The sequence below is a fragment of the Eschrichtius robustus genome, chromosome 5 (assembly GCF_028021215.1).
Source record: "Eschrichtius robustus isolate mEscRob2 chromosome 5, mEscRob2.pri, whole genome shotgun sequence".
Lineage (NCBI taxonomy): Eukaryota > Metazoa > Chordata > Mammalia > Artiodactyla > Eschrichtiidae > Eschrichtius > Eschrichtius robustus.
Genome location: NC_090828.1, coordinates 45465246 through 45487463, shown reverse-complemented (window position 1 = coordinate 45487463; position 22218 = coordinate 45465246). Strand labels below are relative to the sequence as shown.

The window sequence follows — 22218 nt, the reverse complement described above, 5'->3', positions numbered from 1 at the left end:
AGGCCGCGATAGTGAGAGGCCCGCGCACCGCGATGAAGAGTGGCCCCCACTTGCCGCAACTGGAGAAAGCCCTCGCACAGAAACGAAGACCCAACACAGGCAAAAATAAATAAATAATTAATTGATTGATTTTTAAAAAATGTAATTAGATAAGCTTACAATTAGGTAAAGAAAAAAAGAAGGCACATGAAAGTTAGACAGGAGCAGCTCTTGACTCTTGTAAACAGAGGCTTCCCGTTCTAATAGATCACATTCTTAAGAAAAATTCATTTACTTTTTTCATCTTCTTCTCTCCCCATCTGCTCCTCTATGGCAGCAAGGGTGAAAAATAGTGTATGGCAATTTGGCAAACTAATAATGCTGGAAGCCCACTATAACTTCATTGTTTATAGAATAAAATTTTCTATAATGTGGATTTATTCAAGACTCAAATCAAAGGACATTTAGTTTTGAAATATGAACATGTTCAGGAGACACTTACACCACACTCAGTACATTCTGAGTTATGGCCTTGAGGCTATGAAAAAGAATTCCTAGAGTATTACTAGAATTGAGCATAAATAATGCTTAACTATTTCAGTTGATCCATGTAAATTACCTTCATTTTGTTGCCATTTAAATTTCCTCTTACTCTCAAATGGATTCTAACTAGTAGAATAAATTCAACTGAGTATGCTTTAGGGTTTGAGCCAGATGTCCACAAACATTAGTGTACATCAGAATCATCTGAGATGACTGATAAAAATGGAAATTCTTAGGCCCCTTCCCCAGAGATTCGTAAATAATAGGACTGGAGGTGTGGTCCACATACTAAGAAACATTGGAACAAACACCTGTGAATTCCAAGCTTTTGCTAGAGTTAGAAATAGTGTTAGAAACACTATTATATAGCAAAGATAAGGAACAGTTAATGGATAAAAATATTATTAAGTATGACTTTTCATAATATATCCTCTAATACTTCTAGGTCAATGAAGAATATTTCATATCTTCTACCAGTTGTATCCTCCTAACCAGGAAAAGTGCCAATTCAAGGTTGTTCTCCTACAAACTCAAAAGAAACATCTGCGTACTAATAAATGCCAGAACAAAAATGATTGGGTAATTTCCTTCTTAGTCTACCAAGCAGACTAATCCTCAGAGAACCTAGACAGGGCACTTGAAAAAGCACTTAAGGGCTTGACTCTGGGCCACTGGACTTTGGCCAAGGCAAACCTGTCTGCTTTCCTCCTCAGAAGAGGCAGTTGTGTTTGTAGTTTAGGAAAGGAAATCACTGATGCCCAGCAGAAAGCCTCCCAGAATACCAAAAGTACAGTTCTGCTTCAGGCCGAATGCAGAACATCACTGAGCATATTAAAAACGGATCTCAGGACCAGAGTAAGTCAGCATTGGTCCTGAGAGCTACTTTACATGAGGTTGCTCTAGTCTCCTGCCCTGAGAAATCCTCACTCACCCAGCACAAGTATTCCCAGGATGTATGTCAGAATAGTTCATGGGTAACATTCAAGGACTATAATAAATAAGTTCTAGATTTCAATCAAAAAGGACAAATATCTGGGTTTTTTCCAAGTCATCCCAGGTGAAAATGTGCTCCTGTATAAGACAGTTCTGTACTATAATATCTTACTATCTTGTGTTCATTAGAAAATAAAGTTCTTAGCACACAAGAAACCTTCACCAAAAGAACTTCTAAACAAAGCCATCTTTAAAAAGGCATCTTTCTCATCCAAATTTAAAGTCTTTTCTTCATCCAGACTCTTTCACACACAAGATTGAATGCAACAAAACTGTATGTTCAAACAATATTTTACATATAAAACCAGTCTGGACTACACTTGCCTAATCTATAGTCCCTTCCTGTTTTTCCAAATTCAGATTATTCTCTTCACTCGTGGGGTCTCTGTGAATACTAGACCAAGCTAGGCAATCAGAAGGTCAGAAATAAGCCCAGAAATCCAGAAAAAGCTAATAAGGTTGTACTGAATGTATGTGTGTGTGTGTTCACCAAAAGACATGTATGAAAACAGCCATACCAGAACTTATTCCTAATAGCCAAAAACCAGTAGCCACCCAAATGTGTATCAACAACAGAATGGATAAATAAATTTATGGTTATAATTATATAGCAATGAGAATCAATGATCTATAATTATATGCAGTTAAGTGAAAACCTTACAAACATAATGTTGAGTGAAAAGAAGTCAATATTATGTTGTTGGTACATACTCTGTATTTCTATAAAGTTCAAACTCAGGGAAAATTAATCTATAGTGTTCTAAATCAAAATAATGGTTAATTTGAGGGAGGAGGAGAAAAGAGATGGATTGGATGTTGGCACAGAGGGGCTTTCTGGGTTGTTAAATGGTTTCATTTACTTATCTGGCTCCTGACTACATGGGTCTGTTCACTCTGAGAAAATTTATTGTGTGTATTGTACATAAAAGATATAACAGTTTTCTATATGCATATTATACTTCAATAAAATGTTCATTAAAAAAATCCTATCATGTTGTGGAACCTCTGAGGAAAATAACATGAAAGTGGACTAAAGGAGATGAGAGGTAAGGGCAGGGAAGGGTTGTACCAGGGAAAGCTAGAAGAAAAAATGAATAAGATTGAAGAAATTTCTCAGAAAGTGACTGCCAGGCTTCTTAAGGGGGAAGGTATGGGAACTGAGGATAAAACCTAAACCAAAATGCTTTGAGAACACCAAAGATCAAGTCTCCAAAAACCCCCAAGCCAGTTTCTCCCTTAATAAGAAAACACATGTCAAAAATCAAATGCAACCAAGAAAAATAAATGGCATTGTCTTCCTTGACTGATGAATTAAAAAAAAGAGTGAGCTGCCTAGCTCATACCATGGAATCTCTCCAGAAATCAGTTGTCCTTTCAATTTAGATGAGATAGATAAAGTATAAAGAAGGAGAAAGATAAAATATAAAAGGGGAATCAATTTTTTTAAGGGAGAAAATACAACTTTGAAGCATGAGTTACTCTAAGCATAATATCATAATTTTTTCAACTTGAAAAATCAAAAACATCTATATACCCAAAACCATAACTGGAAGTAAGAAAAATTTTAAGAAATTTGGGGAAATATCTGCAACTTATTTGAAAGGCAAAGAGTCAATACACGTAATTTGCCAAGAATACTCACAAACCAATAAAAATGTTTTAACAGAAAAATAGACAAAGGACACAATCAGGCATGTCACAAAAGAATACAAGTAAATGAAAAATGAATCATTCTCAATGCATATCAAAATAATTATAGCCTTTTGCAATTATAAAATTGGCAGGGGCTTTTATAAATGTTAATAACCAGTGTTGGTACAATGCAGAGATATGATGGAGATATAAATATTAAAACCATCTTGGAGGACAGTCAATCAAACTGAATCAAAACACTGTATACTGTACATACCAAGTTCAAGCTTGACCCTCAGCAATCTTCAAAGAGAATCAGGAAGAGGTGGTTATGTATGAACAGTGATGACAGCGACTCTAGGATCCAGAAGCTTGTTGGGCTGTTCTTGGGTATAACACCAATGAGGAAGCAGGTGGCTGGGCTTTTCGGGACTTTTGATACATCAGGAGCTGGTCCATGAGGAGGCTAAAAATGAAGAAAAATATTCATGACAAACGGACCCAAAAGGACCAGCAGCAAAATGACAAAAACTTCTCCTATCTTGAAAATAGTCTCTAATGTTATTTTAACCTAAGTATCTCTCTTACCACATCTTAATTATCACAGTCAGACTCTCAAGGAAATCTGTACTCAAATTTGGCAAAACACTAGTTGTGTTCCCTTTGCACCATTTTCCTAAAGAATAAAGCTGCTGTGGGCCTTTTCTCCTATTTACAACAAAGAGAATATGATCAGTGTTTTAAAAATAATTTTTTAAACGAAAAAGATACTTTTCAACTATGAAAAATAAAAAGAATTAACTGTTTAAAAACAAAACCAAAGCAACAACAACAAAAACAAGCAAAAAGAATCCTTCACATATATGTTCCAAGTTAGACACTGAGTTTTGGGGATATTCTGGGTTTTTTCAACTAGAATTCTATGTTGTTGTGTTGTTTTGTTTTTTCCTATTGTGTTTTACTTTTAGAGCAACCACTGAGTTAAGCTACATAAGTATGACAGTTACTGTGCACTGTCTCTGACTGCAGGGCACAGGTTCTGTACTTAAACTGCCTGGGTTCAATTCCCAGCTCTTCTGCTAATAAGCTGCGTAACTTCGGGCAATTTAAATATTTTCTCTATGCATCCATTTCCTCCTCTGTAAAATTAGGAAAATAATAGTAACATATCTGCAATGTTTTGTGAAAATTAAATATCGTTGCATAAACACTAAGGATAATTATTGAGGCAGTAAAAGTGCTACATAATGTCTGTCATTACATTTATATCTCTTAGCTGTTTCCACTATAACAGATAAAAAGCATAGAGCATGATATGTTGGTGATAACATTTCCAAGAACTCAAACCAGAAAAGCATATGTAAGTAACAAGAACTAGTACTAAACAGAGAAACGATAGAGGAGCGATGTCAGCGAGATGGTGGAATAGGATGCCCCAGACCCTTCTCCCTCCCACAGAAACACTGATTCAGTAACACACGGACCAATTCCCTTTATGAGAAATCCAGACACAGTTAAGAGGCTCCTGTACCCCAGGTGAGCACAAAATCGGCCACACTGAAGCCAGTAAGAAAAGTCATGGCACTCTCTTTCCATAATCCCTCTCCCTGGCACAGCACCACACAATTGGGAGGAAACTACAATCTCCTGGCTTTTCCCTGGGAAGGAAAAGAGAAGACTAGACCGCACATCTAACATTCTGACTTTTCAGAGGGGCTTCCATGGGATTGGCTTCTGCCTCACCTGTCGTGGAGTGTTAATGGAACCCCAGCTACTCTAGGGGGGCCACTGGGAACAAAAAAGCTGGGTGGCACATTGATGCTCCAGAGGACCCACAGTACAGCAGACAGAGGCTAATACAGCTCAGCAGCCTCTCCCTCTGGAGAAAGGGAAGAGTGGAGCATGTGATCAATTTTCCAGCTTTTTGAGAGCCGCCCAAGGCACTGGTTTCTGCATAGCCCAACTCAGGGCTCTGACAGGACCCAGCATACTATGGATGACACTATAATAGAAAACTACAATCCAGTATTCCTGATGTATAGATACATAACTCCTCCACAAAATACTAGCCAACCAAATTCAATAGCACATGAAAAGAATCATTCACTATGATTAAGTAGAATTTATCCTAGGAATGCCAGGATGGTTCGGTATATATTTTTATACATTATCAATTGCTATGGTACACCATATTAACAGAGCACAGGGTAAAAATCACATGATCATCTAATAGATGCAGAAAAAGCATCTGACAAAATTCAACACCATTTCAGGTAAAAACACTCCATAAACTAGGAATAGAAGGAAATTACTTCAACATAAAAAAGACCAAATATGAAAAGCCCACAGCTAACATCATACTCAGTGGTGGAATACTGAAAGCTTTTCCTCTATGATCAGGAACAAATCAAGGATGTCTACTCTTGCCAGTTGCATTCAACAAAATACTGGAAGTCCTAGCCAGAGAAATTACGAAAGAAAAAGAAAAGGCATCCAAATTGGAAAGAAAGATTTAAACTGTCTCTGTACACAGATGATAAGTAGAAAACACTAAAGATTCCATTAAAAAACTGTTAGAACTAATAAACAAATTCAACAAAGAAGCAGGATACAAAATCAACATACAAAAATCATCTGCATTTCTCTGCATTAACAACTAATAATCTGAAAAGGAAATTAAGAAAATAAACCCATTTACAATAGCATCCACAAGAATAAAATACTTAGAAATAAACCAAGGAAGCAAAAGCTTGTACAATGAAAACTATAAAACTTTGCTGAAGTAAATCAGCAAGATGCAAATAAATGGAAACACATCTGTGTTCATAGATTGGAAGACTTAATATTGTTTAAATGTCCATATTACTCAAAGTGATCTACAGGTTCAATGTAATCTCTTTCAAAAACACAATGATTTTTTATTGCAAAAACAGAAAAAATAACCCTAAAATTTATGGGGAGCCACGAAGGACCCCAATAGCCAAAACAACGTTGAAAAAGAACAAAACTGGAGTCCTTACACTTCCAACAGGATAGTAATCTTTAAAGTATTCACTAATTTAAGATGAACTCTTGCCTGTACAGTGCAGGGGTGCATACTGTCATTGTTTTATGTCATTACCCTTCTTCTTTCTGAGCTACTGTAGCCAATCAGTGCCTCTTGTGATTGGCTTATCTGGGTTTTACTCCAGTCTTGTAGTCATCCAGTAGTCATCCAGTGCCTTTAAGATAGCTTTCTAGATCTATTTTCTGAAACATTCTGTGTTGTTTCCATAATATGACTCTCAGAGGATATCTTAATTTATTTCCCAGTTCTCAGAGGAAGCTACTTGAGGTAACTCTCAAAAGCAGTCAATATATGATATAACACATTAATATTATTAACATGTAATAGAAAATTAATGGATCAATTAATCAGTCAATAAATCTGTGGAGGGAAAATCTAAGCCATAAAACTATACTCAGAAGTACACATCATGAACAGAACAACGTTCATAACATTTTGCCTTTTCTATCCATTGGTATTTGTTCCCTCAAATTGGACTTCAAATCATACAGTTTTATCATTAAAATCAAACAGCTTGCCACTGAGATAAGAAGATCCATTAATCCCCCATTGTATGTTACTAATATTAATGTTTTGTAGAATTTGCATTTTCATTCTTCAGTTTTCTACAGTGTTCAATGGTGCCCTCTTTTCTTCCACATCAAATATAATCATCAACTTTCCTCACCATATATCCTCATTATTCTCTGAAATACAACACAGCTTTTGAAACTGAAGCTTAGAGAGGTGCGTTGTCTTGCCCAAGGTTAAACAGCTAGTAATCAGTAGATCCAGGATTCAAATAAAGCTCTAGCCAACACCAAGACCTCCTTCTTTTCACTGTATATAATATGCCTCACAAACAAACATGCCCTATGGGGTCCTACTTCACTGTGTTCATTCTTGACTGAAAACCCATCTGTTCAAATTTCACCCATCCTTTATGGTCCAACTCAAACTTTGCTGCCTTTCTTTCAAAGATACATATTTTTTGTGAGAAACATCATTACTATAATGCTGAAAAATGTTAAACTGCAATATAATATTAACTTTAAAATATGCTTTCAAACATAAAATACAAAGTGGAAAATTTGATGGCTCAATGGAACAGGTTGAACTTGATGATGAGAGGAAGGGACAATGGATAAGGGAAGGGGGCTGCAGAGAGGAACCTATCAGTTGATCCTGGAGATTCTGGGAAAGTGGGACACAGATGTCTCAGTTCCCAGCAGCTTCCAGAGGAAGTAGGATGGAGCAGCCTGACCAGTCCAAGTCCTCCAATCTTATACATGGAGACAGAGTGCCAAATGGAGACACCAGAATAGATCAGCCAAGGAAAAAAAGTGAATAATATGAGAGCTTGCCTTACGTATTTTGATGGGTTGGTTAGAAGGGCAGATAATAGAAACACAGTGAGCCCCTGAATGGATCAGCAAAATGTCACCACTCAGGGAGAGAAAGGTAAAGAAAAAAGCAGCATAGGAATGCTGCAGCCAAGTGAGTGGTAATCAATCCTTTTCTATTTGGTAAGAGGAATAGAGGGCAGAAGAATACTAGAAGTTTAGAGGAAGGAGAAGAAAGAGAGGTGGATACGTCAGAGAATCAACACAGCCTTTTCTGAAGGGCCAGATATATCTTCATTGGTTTGGAGGGAGAAAAAAAGAAAGGCGGGTAAGGAAGATAAAAAGGAAAGAGAGGGAAGGAAAACAAAACAAAGGTGAAGGAAGGAAGGAAGTGGGGAGAGGGGAGGGGGGAGGCATAAGAAGGTATTTATCTTGCAATTTTTCATATGTTCTAACATTGAACTGTAGGATTCATGACAATACTGTTTCTCATAACTTACAAGAATTCCAGGTTTCTTGAGAGCTGTGTTCATGCTTTTTTTCTCTATTCAAATAATTCAACAGACCACAACAGAGCCACAAAGAAGCAATATTTTATAAAGGGTGTTACTTCCTTGCTATTACCCACTCCATACACAGAAACTTCATTGTGACAGTTAGATAAAATCTATACCTGGAAGAGGTGCTTTAAGTCAAAACTCAGATGGATTATTTAAGATGATGAAGCTCAAACTATGGTATGCTTACTATATGTGTTTTATTCTAAGGTTAATTTAGGAATGCTTAAATTTTTTTAAAAACTAAATAATGTATAGTTGGGAATCAATATGAACTTTTTCTTTCTCCTCACCAATTAAGACAGGTTCAACTCCTAGCCAAGGTAGAGTTTTCTCTTAGGACATCTAAGGAGAATGCCTCTTCCTGGGCTTCCCAAGAAGCTCCTCTGTGTGCACCACTCTGTCTATTGCAATATGGGCCTTGTGGAATGTCAACTCTGCCACTGGACTAGAGTTTTTAGTCTCAGACATTCTTTAAGACATTTCTCAATCTTAAATCTTTATGAGTTGATCTATTTCAATATTAGCTTTCTCTAAAAATCTAATGTCCTGGGCTTCCCTGGTGGCGCAGTGGTTGAGAATCTGCCTGCCAATGCAGGGGACACGGGTTCGAGCCCTGGTCTGGGAAGATCCCACATGCCGCGGAGCAACTGGGCCCGTGAGTCACAATTATTGAGCCTGCGCGTCTGGAGCCTGTGCTCCGCAACAAGAGAGGCCGCGATAGTGAGAGGCCCGCGCACCGCGATGAAGAGTGGCCCCCGCTTGCCACAACTAGAGAAAGCCCTCGCACAGAAATGAAGACCCAACACAGCCATAAATAAATAAATAAATAAATAAATAAATAAATAAATAAATAAATAAATAAAAATTGTATTAAAAAAAAATCTAATGTCCCAAAGATTTATGCCTTTTTCCCAATTTCTCTAGAGATGTATTCTTTTTCTCTGATTATTCTTTCCTTCCTTCCATTGGCTATGTTTTAATCTTTCATATCTTAACTGTAATATGGTAAAGGAATATTTTTAGAAACAATTTTGCTAGGAAGAATAGTTCACCATATGATAGAGTCAAAGTTGAAACTGTATTTTCCCCATTGATGACATTACAACTTATGTTTAGTATATTTCCTTTGGCTGGAGAAACGTATGCCATGTACTACTGAACTATTTCATAGCTAATATTGTGGAAACCACAAAAGCACTTAGCTTAACGATGAAAACAAATTAGACTTCAATGAGTAGAATTCTGTTGATACTGCTGATTTTACTTATGGATCATTGCAAATACTTATGATAATATATTTGGTTATTTTAAACAGAATACGTCATTTTATTTCTGAAAGAAATTTTTAATCTTTCTAAACAAAAAGCATATCATATGAAACTTTCCAATCATTCATAAATACCTGAAAAACCCATTTCTAATCCAGAAATATAATCCAAATCATACCAGGTCACATGTTAGCTAATTACACATTAGTTCTAGTTTGGTATCTTTGATTCATGTAATAATTTATTGAAAGAGCTGTCCCAGCTATGTCAGAGCTGAGACTGGAAACTGTAGCAAATGGAAGCAGGTGATATCCCAGATAGCACTTAGCTACATGCTTTGGCTACAAGAAGCTAAGGAACCACATAGAAAGGAAACTGAACCTGTCCACATTTGGGCTTTAGTTATATACAGACACGTGATAGACTGCAGTATGGGATGTGGTAAAATGTAATCAAAGCCAAATAACAGGCCGATGGAGAACAAGGCTAGTCTTAGAGAAAAATCAGCATAAATGGTAAATAATTTTGTACAATGTACCAGATTTAGCAAAACATCTCCTTGGTGAGAGAGACTGACGGCTGAAGATAAAGTCTTAAGTAATGTTTGAATGCAACAGCCTTAAGCAATGTTTGAATGCAACAGATCCAGCCTTCTGGACTGGAGAGGGCTGCCTGTGGTCCTTGAGAAAGAGAAAACTATGGCGCAAACCTAAAACAACTCAATTGCTTCTTCCTTTTTTTTTTTTTTTTTTGAGCTCTTGAATGTCTGAACACACCTTTATTCTTTTTTTTTTTTTGCCTGTGTTGGATCTTCATTGCTGCGCACAGGCTTTCTCTAGATGCAGAGAGCAGGGGCTACTCTTCGTTGTGGTATGAGGGATTCTCACTGCGGTGGCTTTTCCTGTTGCAGAGCACAGGCTCTAGGCGTGCAGGCTTCAGCAGTTGTGGCACTCAGGCTCAGTAGTTGTGGCTCGTGGGCTCTGGAGCACAGGCTCAGTAGTTGTGGCTCACGGGCTTAGTTGCTCCGTGGCATGTGGAATCTTCCCGGACCAGGGCTCGAACCTGTGTCCCCTGCATTGGCAGGTGGATTCTTAACCACTGTACCACGAGGGAAGTCTCTCAATTGCTTCTTAACTGAAGAAGAAAGCACTTCATCAAATCAATTCTTCTGAGGAGTAATAACTTCTCCTCCACTTCCAAACAAAACAAAAAAGCAAGACTGAGATGGAGGAAATGTTCCTCTGCCAGTTGGATAAAAGATCAACCTCAATCCAAGACAGGTAGAATAGTGAGGAGATCCAAGCACAGTAGTAGAGAAGCAGTCTTTGCACCCTAACAAGAGACCTATGCAGGTTGTGGCTCCTGTGCAAATGGGCCAAGGAATGCTGACAGCATCACAGATGGTGAAAGAAGCATCAAAGTGAAGAGCAGAGTGATGGACAACAGTCCAGAGAGATGGCAGGTACAAAAGTAGAGGTGCAGGACTGTGGAATGAATTAAAGAAGAGATAAGAAATGAACCTTCTCTGAGAAATCCCAGACAGCCAAAAAAAAAAAAGAGAAAAAATATTTAGCAGCTGGTGGCTCTTTACCTAACAGTCTTATTTAGTGTCCACAAACCAGTGGGTATTTTTGCATATTAATATATGAATGTGTTAATAGGAGCTATGTACCCCATCCTCTCTCCCCAAAAGAAGCTCTGTGGTTAAATAGGATTGTGAAACAAGCACCTATAACCCCTCTTCAAGATTCACAATACATATTAGAGTTAGAAAATTCCACAGTACAATTTATCTGCCCAAAAGATGCTTTTTTTGCAACATACTTACGGTCACACTGAGGATTACATGACATATCAGTTAAGGAATCCTAGTTTGAAATTTTTAAGTTTTAAAATGCAAGTAACCCAATGCATGGAACAATGATAGGTTCTGAAAATATATTTGATGAATATTCAAAACCTTTAAAATCAATACATATTCTAATTTTTCTAGGAGTAAAAATAATTGTTATAATTCACTTGGAAATATTTTACTCCCAAAATTGTTTAAGCTGCACTTTTAAAAACATCATTTTTTAGCTAGTCTTACTATTAGAGCTCCAAAATATCAGAAAAAGGGAATGTATGTATTCAATCTACGAAATGTCACAATTTCTAACCTAATAGCATTTTTAAGTTTTGGTTTTATCAATGTCACAAATTAGTAGTTTTCATTCTCAAGATATAGCGGTGTATGCCATAATTTATGTTTGTACAACAAAGTCTGACATTTCAGAGAAGTTTCCCTTATCTACAGCTATTTCCACGTTTTAAAAAATTGGAGAAGAAACAGATGTTGAATGGTGAAATATATTCTAAACTATTTCAAAAATATTTGGCAGCAAGTGCTGGAGCATTAGTAGAAGAATAACTCTGTATAAATGGCCAGTTTATTTTGCATGTACTTTTCTTGAAAGAAAAATAATTTTAAAAGAGACAAAGGAGAATTATTGATGTGTATTATATAAACATTTATTAATATGGAAAACAGCTTTTAGTATTATATTTCATGATTTTGAGTCTCTATAAAACTCCACATATATACTCATAACTATAATATATTTAAAATTTTTCAAGTTCCTTCTGCTTATTACAACCTGTGAGTTTTTTTTTAATTAGCCCTGATGATTTTACCCTTCCTTCCTACCTTTTAATTTCTACTATAGCTTTTAAACTAATCCTTGCTCAAAAAATAGACTAATCCAATATTGCTCTACATTAATTTCTGAAAGATTCTTGTGGTCGAGTAATAACTCAAGCTTCTGGGCATATCTGGTCATTTTGTGTAATATGTTCATTTTACTCTTGGTCATCAAGCTATGTTTCTACATCACTAAATAGCTTTAAACTATCTTTAATGCTATTTTAGTGGATAGACTAAAAGATGATTCCACTACAAAGAAGGTTGTTATAATATTTCAAAGAATTTGGGGCAAAAAAGCATTAGTTGGCTTAACTCAAAGTTTTTTAATGAATTTTTTCTTAACCATTTGTCCCAGGGATAGCCAACTCTGTAGTTTTCTTTGGCATGTGAAGAACAATTTTATTAAAACAAACTTTCTGGGAATGAAGCTAGCAATATATAGGATAAGCATATACTATCCCAGATTATTTTTCCTTTTGCTAAAATTCTCTAAGATGGCTGCTGAAATTGATATCCTTTTATCACTAGTTGCAATCATTTACCAAAATAGCCAAAATTCAGATTGTCTACATTTCATATCAAAAGAAGGTAGCAATTTTAAAGTTCAATTAATGAACCTGTCATTAATGCAAAGCTTAAATTCTTTTCCAGTTGGCCTTGAAGTTTAACGTTGTGTATGATGTGGCCAAACTCCAGCAACTGACTAATTTATGAATAAGCAGTAGACTGGTTACAGTTTCCCATGGTAATTCAAAATCCAAAATTTCTTTATTCAGAAATAATCCAGAACTCATTAGACAATTTTAGCATACTTGAAGTACAAATAAATTATCTTTGTCTTTACCCCAGCATTCCAAATTTAGGTTTAGAAGTAGTCCTTTTATCTGTGATCCCGCTGATTGAATACTCCTGCTTAATTATTTAATTAAAAATAAAACAATTCAAATAACAAAGACATCACTCAATCACTAGCTGTCAGCTGGATTAAGGCCATTGTAGCTACCTCTGTATCATCATGTACATGAGTATGGTTGTAAAAGTAGAGGAAAGAACAGCATGTTTCACTTCTGGCCTGCAGCCAAGCCACATCTTCCAATGAAAATATATACTATATGAAAAGAATGAACAATATTCAAGATACTTAGGGTGCTAGGGAACAGGAACACATAGCAGCAGCAGCCCCCACTTACATATAGGGAGATTTCACTGTGTGCAGAGTACATTTCCTAGAGTTTTGGCCAGGTTAACTCATATAATTCACACAGCAAACCTATGAAGTTGGTACTATATTACCCCATTTTACAAATGAGGACTAAAATGAAGAGAGATTAAGTAACATGCTAAGATCATGCAGTTGGTAAAAGGAGGAGCTGTGATTAAAATCCAGACAATTTGACTTCATAACCCACACTCCAAACCAAGTTGACGAAGCTTAACCAGGCTATTCTGCAGTTTTAGAGATTGATATTTTAGCCAACTGCCCCAAAGTTTTTGTCCAAACAATTTAGAGTCACTTTAGCTAGAAGCTTCAATAGAGTGGCTAAACTTGCGGATATGATTTCCTGCAAACTTCTTCCCTCCCCTACTTGTAGAGCACTCCTATTTTCTCTACTTTTCTCCTTCATTGAAAGAATAAATATCCCTCTTACTTTCCAAGACTAACTAAAGGTTCCACTTTAGCACTTAATTCCATCCCCTACATTTTTAGGGGTAAAACCCTACCCTTTTAAAGACCATGACGCATAACTGCCCTCACACTGCTGCACAGCATTTTTTCCTCCACTCAAGACTATAACATATTCACATCTCTACTTCCTTTGACAAAATAAATCTTCCCTCAACCCCTCTAGAGCATTATCCCATCTTCACTCCTTTACCTCATGCAATTTTTATTTTAACTAAGGAAAGGTGGCTAAAGCAGGGCCAAATTAGTCACCATGATTTAGTCAGAGACCAAAAAGATATCACAATACAAATTGTTCAACTGCTTTGATATAAAGAGATCAAGACTTGGAGCCAGAAATCTACTCTGCTTAATGGTGTGAATTCTGGACATCAGTCATCTGCAAAATATGGACAATGATACCTACCCCCATTATGCTCTTGGGAGAATTACATGTGACCAACTGTGAGAAAACCCCTCAAACTCATCTTGGAACACAATAAATAATTAGGAAATATTTGTTGAATAAGAATTATAAGTAATAATTAAGTGAAAATTATTTTATATTAAAAAACAAGGAATGAGATCAGAATGGATAAAAAGGAGAGAGCACTTGTATGTGAGGGAGAGAGACAGAGGTCAAAATGGAGAAAGAATGAACAAGATTGCGTAAGCACTAATCCCCAGAAGGTGCTTTGGAATTCATTCATTCAGCAAATATTTACAGAGCACCTACTATGTTCCAGGCAGGGTTCTTGACACCTGGGATTCATCAATAAACTAAGCAAAGAGAGTCTCTCTACGTCTGCTTTTGTCTACTCCAACAAATTAATCCTTCTAAAGAACCACTGCGTTATTTCATTGTTTAAAAGTCTTCAGCAGAACTTCATTGTCTACTTAATAAATTCCAAGCCGCTTAGCCTGTCTTTCAATGTCTTTTTTTAAACTCCAATCTATTTCTTACTATTTCAGCTTTTCCCCTACATGTACTCTCAGGAGGCATAAAAATAAGATTTTAAAGGGACTCTAGAGTTTCGAAATTGAAGCATATTTGAGTGTAGCTGGGACATCTAAGAGACTTGAGGAGAGGGTGGAGTTGCAGATGATGGGGCTGTGAAAGAAAACTGGACTAGAGCCAGATTATAAAGGACATTGTATGCCACACTAAGAAGTTTGGGTTTGTTCTTAAAGGCAACTGGACACTGTTTTAACAAAGGAGTGACATGATCAGATCTGTGTTTTCCAAAGGTAATTCTGGAGGCTGTGGTAGAGTAAATTTGAAGAGGAGATGTCTAGTGGCATGGAAGGCAGCTAAGAGTATTGCAATAATAATGAGAGATGGTGTTAGCTAAATTATACAGTGGAGCTGATGGAGTGAAGGATAAAAGAAACATTTCAGAGTTATTATCAGTGAGGTCAGGGGTAAGTTGGCAGAATGATTTAATGGTTATGTGGCTCTGGAGTCAGACTGCCCTTGTCTGAACCCTGTCTTCCACACTTCCTAGATACATGACTTAGGTCAAGTTAACCCTGAGATTCATTTTTCTCATCTGTAAGGTAGAGATAACCAAAGTAGCTATCTCCACAGATGCTGTGAAAATTAAAGTCAATAATTCACACCAAGTTCTTGGCACCATACCTGGCTTATTAAGGGCTCAATAAATTGTATCCCTAGAATGTAGCAATGCATCATTCAGCCTTTAGGTCCCCCTCTCAGCTTTCTGTCTTCAAATTTATTAAATTTTCCTTATATTCGCTACATAATGCATTTTTACCTCTATTGGATCATTCTTCATGCCATCTCTTTCACTCTGGTTTCCATCTACCAAAATCCAACTTAATGCCAGAGTCTATGGTTTAATCATTTTTGAATTCCCAGCACTTAGGTTAATTAGGCTGGAATTAAATTTGTTCAAAGTTCTCTGAAAACCTCTCCCAACATGATTTTTCCAGCCCCTGAACTTTCATAGTACTTTATATCATCCTTGACTCTTACCACACACAGTCTTGCATTTGAGGACTTGATGTAAGTAACTAATCTCCCCTCATTGCTCCATGAGTCATTTCCCCACTCCAACTTTTCTAGGGCTCTACACATGATCAGATTGGTGTCTTAGTCCAATGCATAACTATTTAGTGATTTTCTCATTCACTCAATGACAAATAATTCCAAGGAAGCCACCAACTAGATTATAAACTCATTATTGCCATAAACTGACTGTCTTTGTAGTCAATACTTACATTTAATGTTTCATTATCTTGGAACCTGTTGCTGGAGAAGTACTAGAAGGTGCTCATTAAGTAATCTTGAGTTCACAAGATTTGATCTTCTGTTGACCGCCCTTGGGTATTTCATGATTCTCACAAAATCTTTCCAAAAAGTAAAACTCAAGTCTTCTCAATTAAGATAATTTTAACTTTTAGGCACATGCTCTGCTATAATTTAACAGAAATGATTGTTGTTTGTCCAGCTTGGGTCACATTACATTTCATTGTGTGGGCAGGCATCTGAATGTTTCACAAACAGCAGTTATAAGGGGTATAAATATTGGTTGGTTTATACTTAGTTTAGAAACTCAAGGCTGCTATGACCAGTGATCTAAACCAGCATCACTGCTCCACTAAAAGATCTTGGGCAGGGCTTTCAAATGTCTTGAGAAGGCAGCCAGCCAAACACATGTGCCATCCACATTTTCTAGTCTGGGGATATGAGAAAAAGGAAATCTGCCTGAGCATGCTATACCCAGGCCACTTCTCCTGTCCTCTGGTGTTGTGCTCTCACCTGGGGCCTTGGGAGCACTCCCACACTGCCTGCTGCCACTCCAGGCCCTGCGGCACAGAACTACCCCTGACATTACACCAGAATCAGGCTGCCTCTGTTTGTCACCAGAAGCCAAGAGACAGTATTCTACTGCATTCGAACCAAATGCTGCTGAGGGATGCCATGAAAAATGTGAAACTGGAGCCAATTTGGGAAGTAAACCACCTCACAGATTCTTGCTCAACCTAGCAACAAAACCCCTATCATTTGAAAGCATCAGTACACACTCCTTTCGTTCCAAAGACACCATAATAACTCTGTATCTTACAGACTTTATGCTGCTACCTGCCAATAGTTGTTATGCTTATTCATCAAATGCAAAAAGAAAGTATCTGCATACTGCATCCTACGTCTTTTCCCAAGGGATAGCCCTAAGATTGTAAAGGACAAAAGTGAGGCATCACTCCCACTTCCACCAATCAGAAAACAAGCTAGCCAGGTTCTTTCCCATGTATTAGAAGCATATGCTTCTGATCCAAACACTTTGGTTGGTAGGAGTCAAAGAATCAAAACATAAATTCCAAATGTTGATTAAGAGAATATGCAATGAAGTTAAACAGTTAAAATCCAAACATTAAAAGTCTAGTTCAAATACATATTTCATGCAAGTCAAAAATTTGCATTCCCCAATTAATTATTAAAACAGTCAAATTTGTGTAGTCATTTAACATTCTTTCCAGTGTGCAATAAAATTTATAGGATAATTTTAATGCCATCTGTAATTTTACTTTTCTCCATCTAAATGGACACCTTCTTTTCCCCAACTTCAATCCCAAAATCTCTTTGACGTTGGAATTCTGTTCTGAAACCCACTATTATTTGGATAAATGTTTGAAAAATGCCCATATTTTCACAAAACAAACTAAATTTATATTGCCTGTGATATAATTATTTGTACATCAAAAGTGTCACTGCCGGGCTTCCCCAGTGGCACAGTGGTTAAGAATCTGCCTGCCAATGCAGGGCTCACGGGTTCGAGCCCTGGTCTGGGAGGATCTCACATGCGGCGGAGCAACTAAGCCCGTGCGCCACAACTACTGAGCCTGAGCTCTAGAGCCTGTGAGCCACAACTACTGAGCCCGCGTGCCACAACTTCTGAAGCCTGAGTGCCTAGAGCCCGTGCTCTGCAACAAGAGAAGCCGCCTGAAAGAGAAGCCTGCGCACCGCAATGAAGAGTAGCCCCCACTCACCGCAACTAGAGGAAAGCCCATGTGCATCAATGAAGACCCAACGCAGCCAAAAAAATTAATAAAATAAATTAAATTAATTTTTTAAAAAGTCACTGCCATACAAATATTTTATGTTTTTAAAAAATTTTGACATGATTCAATTTGATAAACATTTATTAATTCTTATTAGAGGTTGGTGCCAGTGCTAGCCACCATATACAATAAAATAAGCTCCCTTGAGGAGTTAATACTCTAACAGGTAAAATAGACATGAAAATATCTAACTATAACGTAAAGTAGAACAATGTAAGCACTAATGTCGACTGCAAACATGTTGTAAGAGTAGAGTGGGGAGAATTATTCATCTTGTTGAGGGGAATCAGGTAACGTGTCATAAAGGAAGTAGCACTCAAGTATCTTGAAACATGAATAAATTGTGACAGAAAAGAGATGGAAGAATATTCTTCTCTCTGAAACGTCATGCCTTAAAAGTACAAGGAGGAGGGACAAATAGTGTGGAATGGCCAGAGTATATGGAGGGTTGGAGTAGGAGCAGGGCCTTTAAAGATGATTATAACCTTCAGCATTTATTTGTTATTTATTTACTATATACTCAGATGTAGCTATTGCATGCCTGTTATATCTCAAGCAGACCACTCATACTGAAGATTCAATGGGGATTAAATTCAGTCCATGTCTTCCTGTCTAGAAAGTCTAGAAGGCAAATTTAAGAATTTTTAATTTCATTTTTGTAGGCAACAAGAAGCTTCTGAAGGTCTTTGTGGAAACAGATGGAATAAAAGAGCCTGTGTTTTGAGAGCACTGCTATTTGGTAACATGTTAAATAGACTGAAGCTACAAAAATGAAAATGAAATGGGAACATGGGTATGTCTGGAAGGACACTTTTTCCCTCCTCTGCTGTTTCCTTCCTGGTAAAATGAGGGCCACTAGCAGTATTACTCATGGCTTCTCTTCTCACCCTGAGGAAGAAAATGACTTAACAGATTCATGAATTTCAAAGGAGAAACCAGGCATGTGGAGCCCTGCGCATCCTTCTTCCTGTGCTCTTTGGAGAACACGTGACCTGAAAGAGCTTATGTTGCCCTGAGCTTCTCTAGGCTCCAAGTTGTCCATAGTTGACTCCAACTGGGCAGGTAAGGCTGGCTAATTCAGGAGTTTATCATTAGGAAAATGTGGAGAGCCTTCCAAATTAACAAAGAGTGTTTTCAATATTTTTTACACCTGCATAGTATTTCCTTTTTGAATGTACCATAATTATTTAACCTATCTACTACTGTTGGAATTTAAGTTACTTGCAAACTTTCCTGTTATAATACAAAAATTCTATTAAAATACTAAAATTACCATTCTAAAACAATATTGCATTTAGTGATGTGTATATTTCTCACTTCACACACATATGAATGAATTTATCTTTATGATAAGTACTCAGAATCAAAGACTATATACATTCATAATTTTAGTAGATATTGTTAAATTGTCCTTCGTAAGAGTTGTACTAATTTATGTACAGCCACATATGACAGGGCCAATTTGCTCCCACCTTGCTGCCAACACAGTGTTTAGATTTTTATGCAGAGTTTCTCAATTTTTAGATGTCATTTATAGATCATTTTCTAGTCGTGGCATTGTGAAAATTTTTATGCTTATTATTATATGATGTTTCTCAGCTTAAATAATCCATGAGGTTCTGAATATAAAAGTTATGCAAACATCAAGGTATGTGAATTCCCTCAATTATTTGATTTTAATGTTTTATTATAAGATGTCATTTATGTCATCGTATATAGAAAACATGATCTGAGCCTCAATATAATTGAATTTAATTCTAACATGGTTGTAAAATATATTTTACCTTTCTGGATTGAAATCTGAAACATAAAAATATCTATATCATACTTAGATGTAATGTTTATTACCGCAGATACAGTAATAAATATCATCATTGTCAATTAAACATGACATGCATAGAAATGAACCAGATCTTGGGAATAAAATGAAAATTAAAATAATGGTTGTCCCTGCCTCAAAGCAAATTACCATTCATTAATAGCTATCACACAATATATTTTAAAAGTAAATCTTCCGAGTATAATATAACCCCAAATAGAGATGTGTATATTTTATCTTATTCTATGAAAAGTCATTTTAGCTATACCATACTATCTCTTATTAAAATACACCAAAATGAAAAGACAACCTACTGAATGGGAGAAGATATTTGCAAATGATATGTTTGACAAGGGGTTAATATCCAAAATATATAAAGAGCTCATAAAACCCAATATCAAAAAAACAAACAGCTGATTAAATGATGGCCAGAAGACCTGAGTAGACATTTTTCCAGAGAAGACATACAGATGGCCAACAGAAACATGAAAAGACTCTTAACATTGCTAAGCATCAGGGAAATGTAAATCAAAACCACAATGAGATATCACCTCATACCTGTTAGACTGGCTATTGTCAAAAAGACAACAAATAATAAATGTTGGTGAGGAAGTGGAAAAAAGGGAACCCTAGTTCACTGTTGGTGGGAATAAAAACTGGTACAGCCAGCCACTGTGAAAAACAGTATGGCGATTCCTCAAAAAATTAAAAATAGAACTAACAACTGATCCAGCAATTCCATGCCTGCGTAAATATCTGAAGAAAATGAGAACACTAATTCAAAAAGATATATGCACCCCAATGTTCATAGCAGCATTATTTACAATAGCCAAGATATGGAAGCAAACTGAGTGTCCATCAACAGATGAATGGATAAAGAAGATGTGAGATTATATACATACACACACACACACACACATACACACACGCACAGTGGACTATTAGTCATAAAAAAGAACAAAATTTTGCATTTGTGGGACTTCCCTGGTGGCGCAGTGGTTAAGAATCTGCCTGCCAATGCAGGCGACACGGGTCCGAGCCCTGGTCCGGGAAGATCCCACATGCTGCGGAGCAACTAAGCCTATGCGTCACAACTACTTAGCCTGTGCTCTAGAGCCCGCGAGCCACAACTACTGAACCCGCATGCCACAACTACTGAAGCCTGTGTACCTAGAGCCCGTGCTCCACAACAAGAAAAGCCACCACAATGAGAAGCCCACGCACCGCAACGACGAGTAGGCCCCGATAGCCACAACTAGAGAAACCCACGTGCAGCAATGAAGACCCAATGCAGCCAAAAATAAATAAATAAAATTTTTACAATAACAAAATAAAATTGTTTAAAAAAATTTTGCTATTTGCAATAATGTAGATGGACCTGGAGGGTTTTATGCTTAGTGAAATAAGACAGAGAAAGATAAATTTTTATTTATATGTGGAATCTAAAAAATAAAACAAATGAATGAATATAAAAAAACAGAAACAGACTCATAGATACAGAGAACAAACTAGTGGTTACCAGTGGGGAGACAGGTTGGAGGAGAGGCAAGACAGGGGAAGGGGACTAAGAGATACAAACTACTAAGTATAAAATAAATAAAATACAAGGATGTTATGTATAGCACAGAGCATATAACCAATATTTTATAATAACTTTAAATGGAGTATAATCTATAAAAATATTGAATCACTATGTTGTATAACCAAAGCAAATCTAGCATTGTAAATCAACTATACTTCAATTTAAAAAAAAAAGAAATATGCCTAATCCCTTTTGTTATAAAATAAATATATTTAAGTTTATTGTAAAAGTAAGTTTTGTTGGGTTAATTACTGTTATTTCTGTTGTGAAGTTAATTTCTGTCAATGCAAGAGTATAACTCCAGACAATTAAATAGATAATACTAAAAACTTTGGCAGAGTGATCACCTACCTCATATTTTCTTCTACTGGTCTATAAAAGCTAAAATACTTGGGCTGATAATTAACCTATGATGTATAATTGTGTATCCAAAATAATTCATTTACATTGCTGCTTTTTCTCTATAATTTTATATTACCATTCTTTTCTGAACAGACATCTTAGCTAATTACACCTGATCATCTTATTGGGAACAGGAGATAACTAATTAAATAAAATATAAAAGTGTCCTATCTTTGCTTAACATAGTAATTCTGGTCCCAGGACTGCTAAAAGAGCAATATGCAGTTTCTTAATCAAATCCTACCCTCAAAATGAATGATTGTAAGGAAGGTGATATTTGGTTGAGTTTTTGTGGTAAAAAGGGAGACTTAATGTTAGGATTCTTTTTCATTCATATTGGGATTTTATTCCTTTCACCTGAAAGAGGAAGGACAGGGAGCTGTCGAAGCCCAGGAGATAGCCAAGTGGCCAGGGAGCAATATGGTGGTACAGGAAGAACAGGCATCCAGGAGCCAGGAGAATGGGTGTCAGCCTCAACTTGGCCGAATGAGCCAAGGCAAATCACCTGCCAATCCTTGACCTGTTTCCTCAGTTGAAAAATTTAACCAGATGGTCTCCAAGATCCCTTCCTGGTCCAATATTCTAGTCTATGCTATGATAATTCCAACCTTATCCATCCTTA

The 22218-nt window shown here is 36.7% G+C and overlaps 1 long non-coding RNA gene across 1 annotated transcript in view; it reads right to left on the bottom strand.

Annotated features, from left to right (window-relative positions):
• Nucleotides 1–3430: 3430 nt before the first annotated feature.
• The window catches only part of LOC137765253 (uncharacterized), a 198505-nt gene continuing 179717 nt past the window's right edge, over nt 3431–22218 (bottom strand). The window contains exon 3 of the long non-coding RNA XR_011074136.1: nt 3431–3613. This is a non-coding gene — a long non-coding RNA (uncharacterized lncRNA). The remainder of the gene's footprint in view (nt 3614–22218) is intronic.